The 17,635-nt window shown below is 40.5% G+C and overlaps 1 long non-coding RNA gene across 1 annotated transcript in view; it reads left to right on the top strand.

The window, feature by feature from the left end:
* Positions 1–5,664: 5,664 nt before the first annotated feature.
* The window catches only part of LOC137634016 (uncharacterized), a 40,389-nt gene continuing 28,418 nt past the window's right edge, over positions 5,665–17,635 (top strand). Inside the window, exons 1-3 of the long non-coding RNA XR_011042421.1 lie at positions 5,665–5,799; positions 14,986–15,056; positions 16,171–16,349. This is a non-coding gene — a long non-coding RNA (uncharacterized lncRNA). The remainder of the gene's footprint in view (positions 5,800–14,985; positions 15,057–16,170; positions 16,350–17,635) is intronic.

Below are 17,635 nucleotides of genomic sequence, written 5' to 3'. Positions count from 1 at the left end.
ACCTGTATGCCATACGGTAGGATAAGAAATTTGCAGGATTTTCTCATTTGTAGACTGTCGGCAAAGTTCAAAGAGGCCTTCCAACATCTCCGGGAAATCCTAGATTTTTACGCATTTACTCCCCTCTTTGCCTGTCTCTCCGATTCTTCAACAGTCAGTGGAAGACATTGAGATTCAGAGGGACCCTGATAGCTCCTTAGCATCAACATATCGAATGTTTCAGTACCTAGATTAGCAGTTCATCTCTCTTCTTGGTCCCCGATACTAGAGTTCAACTTTGAATCGGACCTGGACTCTACAAGAGAATCAATTAGACTTCGGAGGGAGGTCACAGTCTTTACCTCGTACGAGCTAAATCCATTCAAAACGTTTCCACGAGTCCTCGGGTCTCCTTATCCGACCCACTCAAACTCAGATTAGCCCTGGCAAAGCAAGTTGGAAAATGGCATATAGTTTCCTGTGTCAATAAACATTCTGATGGATAGATAATCTCCATTGTCTTTGTTCAGGGGTTTGTGTCATGGCCCTAGAATCTAAGTAGCCATGACTTCAAGCCTTCTTCCTCTCCCAGCAAAAGCAACCAGTGGAGCAAGAATAACTTTCATCTCAGTATCAGACGGCAGCACATTAAATGTAACAATTAAAGTGGAAAATGTCCTACTATAGTTATAACCGAAAGAAAAAGAATAAATTATATAACTTTATTTTTGGTTGAAATATAGTCAAATAAATATACTTTAAACATACAGAAAAAATAAACTTTGATCTTAACAAATCAGACAGTACAGGTAACAGAAAATAAAGAAATTCTTCATTGGCTTAATTGTATGAAATAACTAAAACAAATGTCATATAAACTCTTTAAGCTACTTGGCTTTACCAGCTACTAACGACACTGGGCTCCTTAAGGTAGTGTTTGAACTGGCTGTGAGGGTGTAGGGCTGACAGGGGTACTGGGCTGGGACACCAGTGAGCTTGGGGGCCAATGTGCTGTCCGTTCCTCTTGGAGAGCTTACTGCTCCTGTCAAGCTTGGCTGTCTATTGATGGTGGGACCTGATTTCCGAGACTACGCCTGTCCTGTCCCACTGTTCGGCAGCTTGGTTCTGTATACGCTTGTGGGTCCCCTGTTTGATGGGCAGGAGTCTCCTGGTGGGCTTAAGAGTGCGTATAGCCTCCTGTGAGTCTCCAGTACCTGTCAACCAACAGGTGTACTTTAGCTTTGGAAACACTATCACATAGTTGGCAGGCTGTCGCAAGCTGTTAACCCATTAAGAGGCATGTTGAGATACTGGAGTCTCTGCTAGGGCTTTCTTTAGTGACTCAAGGGCGCCTCCTTTTGACGTGTTTTCTTGGAGGAGCCTCTTTGCCTATTTGACAGCTGCTGCTTCCCTACCGTTGGACGGAGGGGTACTGGGCTAATGACAAATAGATCTTGATCCCCATTTCCTGAAGAAGACCTTCTTTTCACCGGTTAAGTTTGTCCTGTTAGTCGATATTTGTTCTGGTGTCCCCCAATGTGAAAGGTAGGACCGAAGGTGGTTACTTATGTTGTTAGGTGTGGCACTGTTGAAGTGAGCTATGTGTAGCCAACCTGTATGCCATGTATACATTGCATTCAACCTGAAACATACCTGAGAGGACCCACTGGAAGTGGTATTCTGCCTGGGGTATGAGCACTATTGCTTCAGGAGATGGTGAAGGGCCATGTTCTTGCACACTGTGCATGGGGCACAGCACTGCTAAAAATCTTCTATTCCTGCCCCTCTAAGCATAGAATGGAAGCCATGGTGGCTACCTGACAACTTAAATATTTCAGGATGATTAGATATATGTATCCTTGATCCACAGAGTAAGCTACCAGATTCTACCTTATGGTTAGTATATCACCAACACTGAAGAAGGGGGTGAAGGCAGGCGATGTCTTGTGAATTCTGTTGGGGCCAATCACCTGGTCTGACTCTGGCTGGCTATAGCTGTTACACCAAGTCCTTGGATGGAGATCTTGGTCCTCATTCTATACAATTTTATTCTGTACGAAAGCGTGCACGGTTGCACATGCTACTACCACTTGAAGGTCATCCTACAAGTCAATGTCAAAAGCTTCGTGGGACGATTTCAAAGTCAGGTGTGTTTAGAGAAAATCCTTGGTGTTGATCGAATCCTTAAGGTCCCCTTCGCCCAGCAGTTTGACAAGTAGGCAGTCGCATGTTATGATGGTTAGACTGGGGCACCCTAGCAGGAACAACCTAGTCTTCTACACAGTATTCTAGAAGTTCTATTCCAGCTGTGACCAAGTTGTGGAATGGCCTTCCTAGTCAGATAGTTGAATTGGTGGAACTTCAAAAGTTTAAACTTGCAGCAAATGTTTTTATGTTGAAGAGGCTGACATAAGTCTATTTTAGAGTTTATATGTTAAAAATTGTTTTAATGTTGCTACTGTTAATTATTCATTAAGTCTCTTTGTAGTTTATTTCCTTTCCTCAGTGGGCTATTTTTCCATTTTGGAGTCCTTGGTCTTATAGCATCCTACATTTCCAATCGAGGTGACAGCAAGAGCTTTTCCCTCTACAATGGCATACCCTGCTTCAGTGGGGTTGAGATACAATACTGCTGTGGGAGGTGATTCAACCAATGCCCTCCTTTCTCCAATCTGTCGTGATTACCGTTGTGCAAGTCTTGTTGTGTTATGCCAGGCCGTCATTGGCTATTTAATAGATGACTGTCTGTGCCGGTCCGCAATTATCGTTTGTGCCTTCATCGCGGCCCATGACAATTCCTCTACATTGCAGGAGAGGTACGCCTCGACGTTAGCTTGGATGGTTGCCGTATCAAGGACTTAGCTTCGGTCAAAAAGTCAAAGCGCCATGTTGGGTTTGCACTGAGACAGGATCCACAGAAATATTTATCGTGAGACACTAGAGAGCCCACTGACTGCAGCCCAGTATCAGTTGGCAGCACATTACGAACACATATTGCACACCAGTTAATTTAAAGGTTTAAAGGCTGCACATCAATGGCAGAGGCAAGGGATAGTGACATTGTCCCATCAAGATGGACAATGCCGTAGAGACTGACCATATATACTTATAATCAGCACCCAAGCCTCCTCTCCACCCAAGCTAGGACCAAGGAAGGCCAGGCAATTGCTGCTGATGACTCAGCAGATAGACCTATAGGCTCTGACAAACCAACACCCATCCTTAGCTCACAAGGCTGGTGGGGTTGCAGCAACCTAAGGAACTAACGCATTTGAGGAGGACTCCAACCCCAGTCTGGCGATCACCAGTCAGGGACGTTACCACATTATTATTATAATTATTATTATTATTATTATTATTATTATTATTATTATTATTAATAGTTAAGCTACAACCCTAGTTTGAAAAGCAAGAAGCTATAAGCCTAAGGGCTCCTACAGAAAAAAAAATAACCTAATGAGGAAATAAGGAAATAAATAAACGATATAAGAAGTAATACACAATTAAAATGCACATGTACAAATTTGTGTATTACATTAATGGATTAATTCCAAAGGTTTCTACGATGAAAATAGTATGAATTCTTTGAAATAAGCTTACATAGGCCACCCCAACCCTTTGATATTGGCCTCATAAACCAAGTCTGTCTCAACGAATGATCTCGACATCTTGTTGCATTTCTCAATAGCCTAAAATATTTTATGTATCTTGAAAAGACTTCAAGCTTATGACTGGCGGCTCCCTTAAAGGTTTAAAGGTCGCTCATGAATGGCAGAGGCAAGGGACAGTGACGTTGCCCTAGCAATCAGGACAATGCCCTAGAGACTGACCATATATTATATGATCAGTGCCTAAGCCTCTTCTCCACCCAAGATAGGACCAGGGAGGGCCAGGCAGTGGCTGCTGATGACTCAACAGATAGACCTATAGGCTCCCTCAAACCCCCCCAACCTTAGCTCACAAGGATGGTAAGGTTGCAGACACTAATGGCACTAACAAGTCTGAGCGGGACTCGAATCCCCGACCGGCAAACACCAAGCAGAGACGTTACCAATCAGGCCACAGCAACCTAGTTCTCTATGAATGGTCAAATTAAAAACGGATATAAGAACAGAGGTTTTAAGGCTTCCCATAAAGCAGAAAATGTATTCTATGGCTTCCATTATTGCAAAAGATTTAAAATATTTAAATTCATAAACTATGAGGTAAGACCTCCGTCATTGCAACAATTTTGAACTGTTAAAAGTTCCATCGATTCAACTGGCAGATTAGGAAGAATATTCCAGGACCTGGTTAAAACTGGAATTAAACTAATGGTGATTAGCTATATTTCCCAATCACTCATTCCAGATTAGATAATTAGTGCTCTCTCTCTCTCTCTCTCTCTCTCTCTCTCTCTCTCTCTCTCTCTCTCTCTCTCTCTCTCTCCTCAAATGTCTGACACCAATGGGTGCAATAAATTGATTCAAATCTCTCTCTCTCTCTCTCTCTCTCTCTCTCTCTCTCTCTCTCTCTCTCTCTCGCCTTCTCCATCATGAGGCTCAACACTAGGCCTACACAATATTCTATAAGTTTTATTCCAGCTGCGACCAGATTATGGAATGACCTTCCAAATCTTACAGTTGAATTGGTGGAAATTCTTATGAACCAAACAATTATTATTATTATTACTAGCTAAGCTACAACCCTAGTTGGAAAAGCAGGATGCTATAAGCCCAAGGGCTCCAACAGGGAAAAGTAGCCCAGAGAGGAAAGGAAACAAGGAAAAATAAAATATAACATATCCAATCAGAAATAAGATAGAAGAGTTTCAGTAGGTGATGGGTGCTAGCAGTGCACCTTGTGAAGTGCACCGTGGGCATTTCCTTATGATCTCTGCATTATCCCCTATGACTATAGGTGCACCTCCTTTTTTGCTTTCTAGTTCCTCATATGTTCCCACCATATGGGGAAAAATCGTGAATTTAGTAGGCCTTAGAAAATTGGAGTAAGATTGTATTTAATAAATATAGTGTATAATCAGTAATAAACACATATTTTATAAAACATATTGTATTAGAAATTATGATTTTGAGATATATTAAAATATATAACCGATTTTTTGTAAGATACTAGAAATTCCAATATATTTGTTACAAACCTAATATTATTATGAATATATGAAATCAATAATTAGGGTGATAAAGATATTCTTAATAAATATTTATAAGATATTTACATTTAAAATACATTTGATTTATAATATGAGAAATAAACTAATCGTAATGGAATTCTGTCAGGGGGTAAATTCCAGTTTATATATCTAAGCTTTTGGTTATATATAGTTGCTTTGTTTAATAAATATATATAAATTTATTATAAATAACATTTATTTATACCCACAAATCACTTATATGCCTTAAATTAACTTGTAAAACAAATAAAGTAGATAAAACAATTGCTTCACAGAATTTGGTAAATATTTTTTTTTACGGTTATGGTGATATATAATTACTTTTATAAATAAATGAATATATTATTTGTTATTAATATAATTTAAGTAAATCACTTATATGTCTTAGACTCACTTATAACTGAAAAAAAATGAAATAGATATATCCGGATAATCGGAGTGTGCACGAAAACCCGCAAGAAAAGCCGATGACGTCACATGTAAACAAACATGACGTCACATGTAAACAAACATGGCGGCCCACCTTTTCCATGTTGACTGTGTCCAGCTGTCGGCTTCTGTGTTCTTGCGGCCTTCGAGGCCCATTACTTCAATTTACTTCTGCAGTCAGTCTAAAACTGAAATGAGGGAATTGTGTGTCACATGAGGTGAGAATTTACAGAATATATTATATTTTAATGTTATCCTATGTAGCGTTCTGCTACGCCGATCTGTCTTATGACTCATGGCTAGAATTGACTCGGCATCGTAATAATAGTGATTACAAGGGTATTTAAGATTAACTTGTGGTAATTACCTTGAGGGTTATTACATTAGTTGGGGTGTATGTATGATAGCGGCCACCTGTGTGTATCATTATGTCTAACTTAGAATACGGCAGTGTAAGGAGGGTCGCAGGGGGCATTAGGCCCCCGTTAGGTAAGGACAGGGCTTGTAGGTTAGGTTAGGGGGAAAGTTTAGGTTAGTTGATGTCCATTTTTAATGAAAATGTGAGGAACTGGCCACTGATGTACAAATGCTCCCATTAGTTGATGGTTTTGGTGGTAAAATTTAATGGTAAACTTTAATTAAAAACTCTCATTGGTTAGTATGGCAAGGAGTTTCCGCCTACAGTAACCATTATATCTTAAACATTATTATCTTCCCATATATATAATTCCTTCTTTAAGAAATGTTAGGTTAAAGTGTGTAGTCGGATTCGAATTGCTGAAATCTTCTTAATGATGTATATATTACTCTAGGGGTAGTTTGTAGAATGATGGGAATATGCGAGGTGTATGTATGACAGCCGCTACCTGTATGTATGATTACGGCTAACTTATTATACGGCAATGGAAGGGGGTGTCGCATGGGGGCGTTAGCCCCCCTGTTAGGTAGGTAGGTAAGGACACGGCTTGTAGGTTAGGTTGGGGGGGGGGGAAGTTTAGGTTAGTTGATGTCCATTTTTAATCCCAATAGGAGGAACTGGCCACTGATTTACAAAGGCTCTGTGGTTTGTATAATGTCAAGAATATCTGCTAACTTGTTTTTTAAGATAACTTTGTTGGTTGTAGAGCAGCGTTAGCTCTATTTGACACTGTTGGTAGTAAAAGTGATGATGGTAACGTTATGTAGCTACATAAGTTTTATATATATATATATATATATATATATATATATATATATATATATATACATACACATATGTAATATAGATATATTAGTGTGTTAGTCAAAACTACTGTCACTAAAATTTCTTATTTATGACTAGTTAGGATGCATTTGGTCAATATTTACTGTACTGTGAACAATGCATATATAAATGCTTGAAGGAATTAATTATTTTTAAAATTGTAAATGTTATGACTAGAATATCAAGTATTAAAAGTTGGAAAAAATTTAACCCAACCTAGGAGCTGTATCCTTACCAGCTTATGACACCAAGGGATCAACTTTGTCTTAGTCTGACGTTTTCTTAGTTTACCTGAAGTCTAAGTTACAATCTTATGTCTGCTTCCCAACCAGCTAGACTGATAAAACAAATTTTTCTCTTGATTTATTTCCCAATTTTGCTTGTCTGTAAATCATGAATAATAATTATTTAGAGTGTTTGTATAATGACGGACAGGACTTCCCTCGACTGATGAAACTTTCCTCTGATTTATTTCCCAATTTTGCTCATATATAAATCTTAAAAAATAATTATTTGGAGTCTTTGTATAATGACGGACAGGACTTCCCTCGTTCACAGAACACCACTTAACCTAACTTATAAGCCGTGTCCTTACCCACTTACCTAATTGCCTGTGCCCCCTCCATAGACTGGCGTATTCTTAGCGATACGGTTTTATATAAGGCAGTTATGTGACATGGCCGTCGTCATACATCGCAAGTATGTTTGACGATTAACTACGTCGAAACTGTTCAAAATAACTATAAATACGTTTTATTTTCTCCAAAAGGAAAATGGCAACTTGTTTGGGATGATATTTATAAGCACATCTGGTTTAAATGATTATAAAAAACTTTAAAAGACTGTTGTTGTCCAGGGAGGAGGTTATATTAAAAATGTTGGAACTTGTATTGTAGTTGTGGAGGGGCGAGCTTGGGCAAGATCACATGACAGTAAGAACAACTCTTGTTATGAGACTGGAAGTGGATAAAAGTACTAATAATGCAGAAAATGATAAATCAAAGATTGGAAAGAAGCGCCACTTGTCTGGAATTTTATGAACTGTTCTCAGGAGATGCTTATGTCAAAACAGCAGGAGTGAAAGTAGTTTTTTTTTTAATGACATTATATGCAGTACAGTAAACCCTTGGCTATCGTCAGTGTTATATAAAAAGCTCCCTTCCCTGTGATGGCTGAAAAACCGCAAAGTAAAAACTGATTTTTACTGTATATTCATTTTGCAGTACTTTTATAATTTTTCATTATTTTATAACGGAAATTTACTGTATATTCATTATGCATTACTTTTAATCATTTTTCATTATTTTATCTATAAGTTAAAGGTTTTATAAATCCAAAAATGACTATGAACAGAAATAATCATATGAAAAATACTGTATACCTGTACTGTAAAGTTTATCTGCCCTGAGAAACTCATGATATAGAGAGGAGGCCGCCGTATATATTTACGTATACAGTAATATAATTATAAATCTGCAATACAGTATGGCAATGGATTGCTGTATCTTTGTTATGGTTTTCAAACAAGCTTTTTAGTAAAGTTAAATCACTTTAATTATGTTGTATTATAGTACAGTAAAACCACTAAACCTTGTTGAGGTGACTTTAGGCCCACTCAAACGTCCTTCTGGTAATGACATTGATCTAGGTTAGATTATGAGGGCACCTTAGGCTAGGAACTCCCTCTCTGATATAGCAGAATAGGATTTAGGCTCCCTTTAACCCTCTGGTAATCCTGGCTGTGACAAAATCGTTGGCGGACTCAGGACTTTGGCCGGGGAACAATGATGTCACTTGTCATCCCACTTACGTCGATGTTTCGTGTCGTTAATAAAAATTGTTTGAAAATAGAAAAAACCGAAGATTGCAATAGAGCTGAATATGTCTTCTATATATCACTTATGGTAACATGGACAAATGTTCAGTTAATTAAGTCTTTGATGTAGTATGTTGGGTAATTTTGGACATTCAGATAAAGTAATTATCTTACAAAATTCTGTTTCAGGTTAATTTCCGTTTGATATCTGTAGTTTCAGAGGTAGAGAATCCCCTTGGAGTAGAGTAAGACCCCGGGTTTGTTGGGCAAGTGAAAACGGTATAAGTAGAGTATAGAGAAGCGTCAGCCTCTAGCAGCGCATACCTAACCTAACCCATGGCATGCCAGGAGCTCTTCACTTAACACAGGGGGAACTTCTTCATTCTTTGACCCCATTTTCCTAATTTCACTTGATGTTTGATTTTGAGAACCTTACATTAACAACTTGCTTAGTTAGGTTAGGTATGTGACTCCTATATTATTCAGAACAAGAAGTTGTCGATTTATATCTTCCTGGCTTAAACTTTAGAATAATTGTTCTGATTTTGTGTTAATTTGGAATTGTTATGACTGAAAAAATTCAGACTTGAGATGAAGATTGTTCCTACACGGATGAAAACCCTCGTCCTTTAATAGTTCTTCTGTTTTCAGCGTAGCTGAGACTCAGCTGTTAAGATTATAATGAGTTGTTGGTAGTTACTGGCAGGTGGCGGGGGAAGATGTCACCCCCTCCAGCATTCTTGAGTGGTCACTTTGTTTTCAGTCTTTGCAGTAAAGGCATACATCATCCTCAACTGACTATATTTTATTAAATGTTTTGCAGCTTTCCCAATAACTGTAGTTGACTGACAGTTTCTGTGTACAGTACCTAGTGTACATATACACTTTCTGTTCCAGTTTAACATCATGCCTGTTGCTTTTTATTCCCTCTTAAGTGTGGACTGGGGACGACGATGTAAATCGTAACTAAGAGGTGAAACATCATCTTTTCGCAATGAGAGCGGATCCACGATTTCATCGGGCATTGCCACTTGGAAGAAAAAATGTCTCTGCCCTTCTTTTCTCCATGTTACCTAATTGATTAGTCTTTAAAGACTAATCTGTAGGCATTACATATACTTGACTCACCACTTCAATCATGGTGGGAGAGACAGTTTCCCAATCTTTATGCCATGTGCTCTTGTGCTCCCATGGCAGTGCCACTTAGCCTGTTTGTGGTTGTACTTTCTTATGGGAGTGCCACTTCACCTGTTGGTTATTGGGAACACCTAAGGAAGCTATAGTATTCAAATTGACTGTCGTGCTTTAGATGTTTGAGGATTCACTTGACTGCAGATTCTTATGCACATGCATTCACCCATTCTCACAGTGTCCTATGAGAGCTGATTCTTCGGACACTCGTGTAACACTGATGGCACTGTTAGCTCATCTTCATCGGATCTTAATGTTACACCTACTGTTCACACACACACCACATTTAGTGGTATTTCTTCTGAACTGGAAAGAGCTCCTTTAGATGACCGCCTGCTTGTTAGTGCTCATTCAATTCTTCTCGCCCTCTCTTTTGTCTTTTCATACGCAGTCTTGAGTATGCACATTCTGTTGTTTGGGCTACTATGTTGGAATGCATTAGCTAATTAGTATATGTGACCAAGAAGAAAGGCACGCACTTAGAACACGCCCAACTTTCCACTTAGAGTAAACTTATGTGCTGTACCAAGAAAACGGTATGTACCGGGAACACAAGTTCTTTCATGCACTGTAGTTCTTTTGATTACTGTAATCTGTTCTGTACCAGACCAACATTTGCATCCAGGAAACTATTTGAGAGACAACGCCTTAGATGACGCCCAACGAGTAGTGAGCAAGACATTCTCGTCTCGTAGTTATAGTCGACCAATTCTGCTGAGACCGTTCAGTGGCTATAGCACAGTGAAAAATCCACTTCTTGTCTGTACAGCAAGGTTAGGCATTTACTTGCATTAGCTGACTTAGAATAAATGATGCTGGACTTGACAATCTGCTTATGCTTCAGGGAATGGAATGTTCAAGGCACAATGCATCTCTCACATACTGTACTTTTATTCAGTGTTATGCTGATGTTGCAAATGCATTTCTAAGAGCACAGGGCTGTCTGGCGCTCCAGGGACGATATTGGGTATGAAATTATCACACTCGTCAAATACTGATTGCGACAAGGGACCTTTCCACTCGTCCTCAGTTTTAATTTGAAGCAGGTAACTTCTCTTGGCTGCCCTGCATACGTTTACGGTCATCTAATGCCACAGTGCTTTCATCCTTCCCCTCTGGAGAGGAATTTGTGACCTTTCCTGCTCTTCCTGGAATCAAGCACTCCTACGGGCGATGGGGAGAAATGGCACCACCCTTTTGCCCACTTCCTGAACGAATGACAGGGAAAAAAAGGGGAACACATTCACTTTACCCTATTGTTACTCTTCTCCTAAAGTCTTCAGAAGTCCCATCTTAATTAGGAAGAGCAATTAGCCACAGAGGCACAAGATGTCTTATCGTATTCAGACTCTTAATGACATTGACTGCTCCTCAATATGGGTTTGTGGGAGGAGCTAAACTGTAACAAAATCCTCCCTTTCCCTGGAACAAGTTACAGTAGGAAATACAGGACTTGAAAATGCTGCTGTGAGAGTTCATGGGAGACCAGACCCGAGCACTGCTGGTTAGGATGTTACCAACTGCCTTTCTTCCCTTTCCCACTCCATGACTTTTCAAGGACACTTCGACGACTCCGATTCTTCAGTACGTTCCGTCAGCGGACTTATCAGGGAAGGTCTTCCTGGGTCACTCACCTCGTACAAGAGACGAGAGGTTTATATTGGGAGTGGTTCCTTCCTTAGAGATGCTATAAGTTGTTGGTATTAGTCAGGACGTTTGCAGTGTCCCTTGTGCTTCTCCTACACCAGGGAGATTCCTTGGATAATTTGATGATGCCAACAGCTAGAAAGCCTGGGAATTCAACATGAGTATCGAGAACATTCCCTTCCGGGTAGATAATTGCATTACGTTCCCGCTTCGTTTGCCAGGTAAGACATTTTGTATGGGGGCCTTTTCCATCCCAGAAAACACATTCTGGTACTTGTTACAGGTTCACACTTTTTTCCCGTGGGGGGATCCCTTCTGGGTGAACCCAGAAACTGGCTACAGTCAGGTTTCTCCTGTTCCTTTTGATGACTGCCCTCATCCTGAGTCTTTTCAGCCGGCTGAGGGTATGCAAATTTGCTTCCACAGTCAGCCGAAGATCGCTCGTCACACCCAAGGGTTCGATGCCCTTTTTGATTGGTCTCTTCCCAGAGGATTTTGCAAGAGTACGAGACTTCCTCCATGCTGCCTCCAATCCCTTCGGAGCATAGCTTGTTAGAGCAAGATGACGAGAAGGTTCGAGGGTTTTTACAGCTCCTGCCCCTCACCGTCATGTCCGTAGGACATAGCAAAATGTTTACCGTTCTGCTATGGCTACTACTTCTTAAGGAGTATCGCCAAAGGTTTTTACTTTTGACAAAGTAAAATCTTCTACTCTGCAGTCAAGTCAGCACGAACTACAACTGTCAATGTCTAGTTCTTCTCTTCACAGTCAAATTGGCACAAATTCTCTCCTCGCTAGGGAACACGCCCATTCACCTTCTCATAGCGAGGTGGGTGGGCGAACTCTTCCTTGGCGAGAGTTTTAATGCATCCAGAATCTCCTTGCTAGTCCAGAGTAGCGAGTTTACTAGACCATACTCGCTCCCTCGCAAACCTTCGGATTTGATGATTTTTCAAGTACTGTACACTGCACAACCAACAAGGTCACACAGCACCTTACCCAAGTACAGTACTCTCAGTCAAGTAGCAAGCAGTTGCACTTGTCTCGCCAGTATTCAGCTTAACAGAGGTCTCCCCCCGTCAACGCTCGCCTCCCCAGTATTCACCCTACCCGTGTTTGTTTCATCAGGAGAGTAGACCTCTCCGCTCCCCTTGAATTGATGCTTTTTACAGATGTGCCAAAAGAAATTTGGAAGGCTCACGTGTTGCACCACACAGCCTCCAGACTGTGGTCCAAGTCAGAGAGACAGTGCCACGTAAACCTCCTGGATATGAAGGTAGCTTTTCTAGCCCTCAAGCAATTCCACTAGTTCCTTTCAGGACACTGTGTGGTGCCGATGAGCCACTCCACGGTAGTGGCTTACGTCAACAAACCAGGAGGTACTTTTTCACTGTCCCTTTTTCATCTAGCTGTGGAATTTTTGAGATAGATGAAAGACAACTCGGTAGCCCTCTCGGTCTGAATCATTCCAGGCAAGAGGCATGTTCTGGCAGATAAACAGAGCTAGAAGACTCGGATAGTTGGCTCCGAGTGTTGTTTGAATCATCAGATTGCGAACTAAGTTTAGGTTTTGAAACTTTAATTATATAACGATGATAAAAAGACAATGAATTATTTATGCATAGATTATTCTGCGCATCACTGAATTACAGTAAGCGTCATTTTTGGTACTTCCTAAAGCAGTAATATCACTCAAATTTAGGTGTTTATGTACCAGACTCTGATATACATAACTGGTTTGGAAGTAGATAATCTATTTGTTTAGATACTCTATTTTTTCCTTTTTTCCTAAGTTTCCGATGTAAATGTTCCACTAAGAGCTGTTGAAGAAGGAGAAAAAGGAATATGGTAACAAAGTACAGTATATTTTACAAGAGCTGCATTCTTCAGTGATGTTTTTCATTTACTAAGTTACAGATGTTAGTACTGTAATTTCCTTAGAAAATATGAAAGATAAGATATCTGTCAAGAAAATGTTTCCTTACTTGAATCAGGATTGGAATGTTTTCCCTTCAGAGTTTGGATCCTAGACAACTCTGCACCTTTACCAACCTACTGCCGTCTATTCTCGGTTTATTTTGAACCTCGTGGTAGTGAGTTTTAGAAACTGGTTCAAATACTGAAAGAATACATTTGCTACTACACAGAGTAAACTGTGCCGTCTTTATTTGTGGATGCATCTAGCTGAGCAGTCTTTAGCTGGTGCCTAGAATGAAAGAGTGTTGTGGTAATGCCTAGCTTATGCTAGACTTTTAGTGGCTAATTCACCCCTTCTTGCCTTTGACATCGTCCTGATTGGATGTCTGTCTTCTCTCTTGATTCCCCTGAGTTCAATGTGTTCAGCTGTGTCTACACCTCAGATTTATAGACGTTAAATGGTGTGCAGTGTTGCATGAGCTACTTTCATCTTGATATCGTGGAAGGTCGTCACAAGGATGCTTTGAAGAAGTTTCCAGGCAAGGGTAGGGAACTGCCCCTATGTTGAGTTCATGTTGGAACGACTGTGTGCTGTGTGTTGTGGCTGGTCCCCTTTTCGAGGAGGTATCTGTGTTTCCGTCAGGGTCGACACTCCTCCGAACCCTCAAAATAACCTCTTTGGATTCTTTCTTTCTCGATCTGGATGTATGAAAGACTTCGGTTTTACCGTTGAAATACTGAGGTGGATAATTTTTCTACTCCTTTGAGATCCTGCATTTCCCTTTTTGTTTGATTCTGGCATTTCACTTAGTCATGACTGATACCCCAGATTTTAATGACTGTATTCAAGGGTAACTGGTTTATCCACTCATTTTTTTTGTGTAGCTTCAACGTAAATACCCCAGTCTGTTTCACGTTTCTTTCCTGTATAAGTTTTGACTTTATCATTTTATTCCTCTTACAGGCTGCCTTAGCTAGTGCAAGAGCCCGTGGCCTTGCACCTTCAGTGCAGGTCATACTGAGAACAAACTCGTAACCTGAAATGCTCATAAACTAAAACATTTTTTCATGTGAGATATAAAGGAAATTCAATGTTTTCCAAACGTCTATAAATACACATATGTACATACATTTTTAAAGGTTTGCAATGGTAATTATTGTTGAAATTATAACCACGGACATCATAATGCAGTGCGGATATTTTTGCTCGCTTGTATCCCATTATGCCTTTATGAAAAAGCAAGATGCTACAAGCCCTAGGGCTACAACAAGGAAAATCTCCCAGTGAGGAGAGGCAATAAATATTCAATATATGAGAAGTAATGAATAAAACATTTGAAATATCTTAAGATCAGTAAAAACATTCAAATATATCTGTCATTTGTAATCTTAGAGTCCGAACAGCTTAAGTTCCACTGATTCAACTACGTGATCAGGAAAATCATTCCGCAATCTGGTCACAGCTGGAATAAAATTCCTAGATTGATGTTGTACAATATACAAGAACTGATATTTTGAGTTTGTTTCTTAAGTGAGTTAGAACTTAACACATTAATTTTCACCACACTAAGCCCCTCGTTTCGTTGCAGGTGGACACGCTCTTCTGCCCAAATTGCCTGGAGAACATGGCGTCGACAGAGGCTCGGCTCAAGAAGAACCGGTAAGAGAGAGCGTAATGAAAATATTTAATTGAACAGGTACTTAATAATCTCTCCAACATGATAGAATAAGTGTATGGCTGTATATATTTTTTCGGTCACATTCAGCTTTTCCCCGTCCCTCGTGTATGGGTGTAAGGAGTAGTCATAACCTGGTGAGAGAGGTGTATATGTGTGTATCAATCTAAATGTCTTTAGCCGTCATTTTTGAGAGATGCCATACACAAGTTTTGACATATTGCTGTAAGGAGAGTAATGTTCTTCCATTTAATCTATTGCTGTGTATGAATGGAAGTACTGTACAGAATTTGCTTTGTATAAAGCACAAAAATTTATTAAAAAACTGAATAAGGACCATTATATAAAGGTGGGGAAGCAGGGTACAGAATTGCTGGGAGAATCTGTTTTACTTTTAACCTTTAAAAGGAAAAAGAACTTTTATGAAGGAACCAATGTCAATATTTTGGACGATTAGTTATCTGTAGTGTTGACTCGTATTATTATTACCATTTCTAAATGCTGAGGTAGACGAGAAGAGAAAGGAGCGATTCTATAGACATTTTAGAAATAATTAAAGAATACAGGATGTTACGCGATTGAATATTACTGGAGAGAAAGAATTTGACAGTCCATTATATAATATCTTTCTAAATCATTAAGTCTTTGGACTTTTTTTTATTATAAATTATGCTATGTATAGATTTAGTGATGTTTACTCGTCAAATTTCTGAATTGCAATAACTATCTTCTTTTCAGTTGTTTTGAATAGATTATATATAGGATATTTTCAATTTTAAATGTTAATTTTAGTTTATTGTTCTGCACATTAAAATAAACTAGAAAGAGAGAGAGAGAGAGAGAGAGAGAGAGAGAGAGAGAGAGAGAGTGTGTGTGTGTGTGTAAGTAATGTACAGAGAAGGTTTGTCAACTAGTGCCTTCAGTTCTCCTCAGGCTGTACACTGAATGCATTACTCAAGGTTCATCTGCACCTTCTGTTTCCTTCTTCAGATTTCTACTCTCCATTTCTACCACTTGTTCCTTTTTTATCCTTCTACTCAACCTCTCTTCCACATGAAGCAAACTAATCAACGGAAACATTACTCTCACTTCCAACAGATGCGCCAACTGTTTCGACTGCCCGAGCTGTGGCCACACGCTGTCCACTCGGGCGATGAGCATCCAGGCCCCTAATCCAGAGGACTCGAGCAAGACCGTCGCCAGGAAGGTCCATTACTTGGCCTGCACCAGCTGCTGGAGGACGTCCCGAGACATCAACCTCAGTGACCAAACCGTGGGTAGGTTCTTTGTCTTTACGAATTTTTACGATCGGCTTTGGTCATTGTTAGTGAGAGCCAACTGCCTGCTATTTGGGTAGGCCCTGTAACTACAAAAAGGAAATTTGTCCATTGTAGGAGGAGGGAATTATGAATTATATGAATAAGGAATAAAAAAAAAAAAAGAATGACATGAAAATCATACCTAGTTGATACCAGTGGGTGCTAGTAGAAATTAGGTTTGTTCCGTAACTGAAATACAAACCACGCTATTTACCTGGGGTAATTACTTCGGCGGAGCTGAATGACGAGCCATTAGAATTTTAACGAGGATTTACTACCCCACCGCTAGTTAGCGGGGGGTAGGGAGGGGTAGCTTGCTAAACCCCCCCCCCCCCCCACACACACACACACCAGTGAGTGCTTCACTTTCCTTTGGCTCGGGCAGAGAACAGACCTGTCTGCTCTCTCCCTCGCTTTGACTGCCATTATTCTGTTTTTGCTTTTTCTCCCTCACAGTGTGTTTGAAGTTGGCCTCTACTGATTATGCGTACATGCCCTGGACTTCCTGGCCGCCCTTGTGGGACTTTTATGTCGGCGGTCGACACCGATCCCCACACCTTGTGTCCTCATTGTAGGGGCCAACAGTGTGATAGCGGTAACGTATGTATCGAATGTAGGGAGTGGTCTACTTCCCAGTGGGAGATGTTTGCCTGGCGTAGAAGAAAAAGTCTAAAAGGGATCTTTCTCCTTCAGAGGCTTCTTTGAAGAGAGAAAATTCCAAGACCTCTTCTTCCATAGCCCTTTCCTCCTCCGAAGCTCCCCCTCGAGCGGTCTCTTCCGAGAGGCCGGCGAGTGGTAACGTAGACCGTATTGCTGTTGACCGATCCTGGGGTGCGGGAGAGGTAGTTGCCTCCCATAGCGAGGCAGCTGCCCCTCCTCCGCCGGAGGAGGATATGAACATTGATTTATCTGTTAATAACAATGATTTATTGCAGCTTTGGGCTTCCTTGGGGCTCCAGGGAAGCCCTGTTTGACATGATCAAACTTGGTGCAGCATCTCGTGGGTCTAGTCAAACCCCCGTTCTTGTTGCTGAGGTAGCTGAAGGCTTAGTTTCCCCCTCCGAACATCTTTCGAGGGAGGAACTAAGTCCTACGGTATCTCCTGCCGGTTATTCTCCCCCGCGGGGGAGCTCACTCACAGAGACTCCTCTTCGGAGGCCCTACGATGGTCAGCTCGCTGACCCTACGGCCCCTCGTGGGCATATAAGGCGGAAGGCTCTTCCTCCCCTTCGCCGTAGAGGTCT

Source organism: Palaemon carinicauda, chromosome 43, assembly GCF_036898095.1.
Source record: "Palaemon carinicauda isolate YSFRI2023 chromosome 43, ASM3689809v2, whole genome shotgun sequence".
Taxonomy (NCBI): Eukaryota; Metazoa; Arthropoda; class Malacostraca; order Decapoda; family Palaemonidae; genus Palaemon; species Palaemon carinicauda.
Note: the sequence above shows the minus strand (reverse complement) of the source record. Positions and strands in the feature narration are given on the sequence as shown.